Genomic DNA, 4,063 nt, shown 5'->3' with positions numbered 1-4,063 from the left:
ATATCAAAATTTTTTAATGTAAAAATATTCTATGTAATTTTAGTCCAGGCTAAATTGTGGCACCCAAATCATTGCCTATAAGACAAGGGTCTAAGATGACAACTCTGTTGCCAACCTACAAACTGTCCCACCATTTAAAATACAATATATCATAAAGTGGATTTCTATAGTGTATTAACAATGAAGATGATAAAGAAGTTGTTAAAATAATAATAATCTCAGTGGTGCGAGAAAATAAACAGGAAACTGATCTGGGCCACAGACATGCCATCCAGACTGAGGAAGACCAGTAAACTTTGGGGCCACGTGAGCCATGGCCAGGGCCGTATGGGCAAGCACCGGAAGCATCCAGGAGGATGAGGTAATGCTGGCGGCATGCAACACCACAGGATCAACTTCGACAAATATCACCTGGGTTTCTTTGGGAAAGTTGATATGAGGCATTACAACTTAAAGAGGAACCAGAGCTTCTGCCCAACTGTCAACCTTGATAAACTGCGGATCTTGGTCAGTGAGCAGACATGGGTAAATGCTACCAAAAACAAGACAGGAGCCATTCCTATCATTGATGTGGTGCAATCGAGCCACTACAAAGTTCTGGGGAAGGGAAAGCTCCTAAAGCAGCCTGTCATCGTGAAGTCCAGACTCTTCAGCAGAAGAGTTGAGGAGAAGCTTAAGGGTGTTAGGGAGGGGGCTGGGTGTCCTGGTAGCCTGAAACCACATGGAGGGAAGTTCATTAAATGCTCACAAGTATTTTTCAAAAAAAGAAAGAAAGAAAAAGAAAAATAGGAAAAAAATTAAAATGAAAAATGAATAGTAATGAAAAAAATATAATCCAAGGGTCCCATTAAATTATAATAGGTCGCTTTAGTGATCCTATTGCTATGCTAAGCCATAAGCAACTCCTTTACTTACTGAGTGCTTTACTGTACTATATCTCTTATTCACAATTCTATGACACAAATACCATTATCTTTATTTACATCTTACACAGAAAGATAAAGTTTTAGTGAGGCTAAGCTACTTGCTCAAAGTCAATTAACGACAAGCCATAAAACCTCAACCCAAAACTGTCTCTATGCCCATATGTTTAATCACTACACTCAAAGGCCTCAGTGCTGCCAGACAATATTGCAAAGTATTAGTCAATCTGTTCTTTTGTTTTTTTCTATCATGCTGTTCTATAGCATGTAATTCTACCCTATTCTGGCCACTGGACATAGGATCACCATTGTGACAATTGTTAGCAGAATGAGAGAACAAAACTGTAAAATTCTTGAGTTGACAAAACAAGAAAATAAAAATAAACCACAGATAAATAAGGAGATCTAAAACTCTAAAGTATCTCTACCTGTGTGCCTTTTAGTTGCCTTGCAGAGAATTCCCTGACTTCTACAGCAGGTCAAGCAACTGAGCCAAGGTCAGATGAGGCACATAAGCAGGTGAGACTGAATGAGACTCAGTCAGCCTACAGAGGTCCCCACTCAGCTTGAGAAGCAGCCACACACCTCATGTTGCCAAGAATCATGAGTAATATAGAGAAGCAGAGAACTTGGAAGAATATCATAATTATGAGAAGGCACACTAAAACATGACATAAACTGTGGCCCCAGAAGAAAATGCAGAAATGAGCAGAAGCAACCAGAGAAGACTCAATCAGGGGCCTGCTACCTCCCTAAACCCAATGATTGCCCTTAGCCCCTTGGGTTTTTAAGTCAGTGCATGGGAGAAGGCAGAAGGGAAAGCTCTGTTGACTGAATTTAAAATGCATCTCAGCTGGAGAACACAGAATTGGGTGCCATTATTTTTGCAATCAGGCAGCAGCAGGACTTGAAATAGAGAATAGGCTGAGATAGAAAAATATAGTTACAATATTTGAAACTATATGGCTTTATATACCCCTACATAAGTAATGTATTGTTATCTTTTTTGTGCATGGTCTCAGCACTTAAGATTTACTCTCTTAGCCAATTTCAAATATACAATAGGATATTATCAACTATAATCACCATACTGTGTGTTAGATCCCCAGAAATGTATACATGTATTAAATCATCACATTGTACACTTTTTGAAAAAGAAAAATTGCATTATACAATCTAAATATATACAATTTTTGTCAGTCATAGGAGGAAAAGAGTGTATTGTTCATACCTTTGTCTTCCTAGGACACTTTTTCCCAAAATTTCATGTTCATAGGACCCTGATGAATTCTCATAATCATATAGAAAACATTTTAAAGACATAGGAAGGAAAAGTGTGAAGTGTTTAGTACTTAGTAGGTACTTAAAAATTATTTGTTAAATTTAACAGCGAGATGGTAAAAGGACCCTCATATTATCTTCTTCATTTTTCTTACAAATCTTCACAAAGACACTAGATCCAGTACAATGTCTTCTTTTTTCTCTACAAATTAGCTATCAATTGGATGTCTCATCTGAGACTTTACCACTTACATTCCCAGGTGATTCCCTGGCTGGTATTAGAATTACTAGTCTCTTACTGTACACACAAATTATTACAACACATGTGCGTTCATTTTAGTATCTCTATGAATACATTTTTAAAAAGGATGATTGATAGTTAACTATAATCTCAAAAGGAAGGGCAACTCCTTTCTTAATAAAAAGTCAGACTCACTTTTTACTCCTTGAAACTTTGGGATCTAGTCATGATAATAAGAAGAGCAAACATTTCTAGCCTTATTAAAGCTTTATTTAATTGATGCTAGTATTAAAATCAGTTGTCAAATATCTGTAAGTTCACTGCAATCTTCTGAGCACTGCAAATAGTTTATTAAACCAAGAAAGTTTACAAATGATCTTATTCTGTAATTGCTTTTCTATGTTATTAGATTTCTTCGCTAACAGTTCTGAGAAATTTTTCAGGTTATATAATGAGCAGCGACTACAAATCTTTATGGTTGCTGCCATATCCACCTAGATACAACCATTCTTATGAGGAGAAAAATCAAGATTATGCAAAATTATTAGGAAGACACAAAACCTAAGGAACACTAGACAGTGAGTGGCCCAGCATATATGACAGACTATCATCCCCCAGGAAGGCCTTAAGTCATCTACTTAGAGTAATGCTGAGTAAATAAATAATAAAAGCTTATAGTAGGAGAAAACGGTTTTGTTTTCTGCTAATGAAATTAAGAACTTGAAACTAAGCTACTTTATAAACTAGAAGAACTGTCTTTGATAAGTAGATGAACCACATTAATGCTTTTAGATGCATTAATCTCTCATATTTAAACTAAGCCAGTTTTTTCAAATGAAAACATGAGTAAGTCTCTAGGTCAACTTTCATCTGCAGTAGGAGTAAATTTTAAAATATATTTAAAAGAAAAACATTTATTCATCTCATCACATTGTAGAGCTGGGAGGCAAATGTTTTTTTTATAAAACTCCTAGTAAGAATACTGATTATCCTACTTTTAAGATCTTTTTTAAGAGCCTAATATATTGACAGGGAAGCAAACTGTTGATCACTCAGGTATCAAGTTGAGGGATGGGTTTCCATTGATTTATAGGAAAAATAAAAAAGTTTAATTTTTCTTTCTCTCTGAGGATAACTATTGATAAGTCTGTGCATATGATGTAATATATCCTCTGAATTGTCATATTATGATTTAAAATAAGAAAAATATACAAATACTTTACATTTTAAAACTCAATAGATCAAAGAAAACCTCTTGTTAAAGAAAGTCTCCTTAGGTTTAGGAGAGGGACCTGATCAATCTCAATATGATAAAAATGATTCATAGAACACAGGAAACAAAAATCTACTTCAAAAATTGTTAACATATTAAAAATCTGCATCCAAATTAACTTGCAGGAATACATACTTTCATATGAAATACAAACAGTATTTTCTTTTAAGTCAAAAATAAGACGAGGGTTAAACATTATTGTTCCTTTCAACATTATGAAAGACCTATCAAATTTAAAACAAAGAAAAAGGTACAATATATTAAAAAATAAAAAATTATATTTTTATATTTATGATTAATAACATAAGTTTAGATAGAAAACTTAAGGGAATTTACAGAAAAATT

General features: G+C 34.3%; 1 pseudogene; it reads left to right on the top strand.

Moving 5' to 3' along the window:
• Nucleotides 1–264: 264 nt before the first annotated feature.
• Nucleotides 265–2,943, top strand: LOC102892676 (annotated as a pseudogene).
• Nucleotides 2,944–4,063: the final 1,120 nt, after the last annotated feature.

The sequence above is a fragment of the Pteropus alecto genome, unplaced genomic scaffold (assembly GCF_000325575.1).
Source record: "Pteropus alecto unplaced genomic scaffold, ASM32557v1 scaffold20, whole genome shotgun sequence".
In the NCBI taxonomy this organism is placed as follows: domain Eukaryota; kingdom Metazoa; phylum Chordata; class Mammalia; order Chiroptera; family Pteropodidae; genus Pteropus; species Pteropus alecto.
Note: the sequence above shows the minus strand (reverse complement) of the source record. Positions and strands in the feature narration are given on the sequence as shown.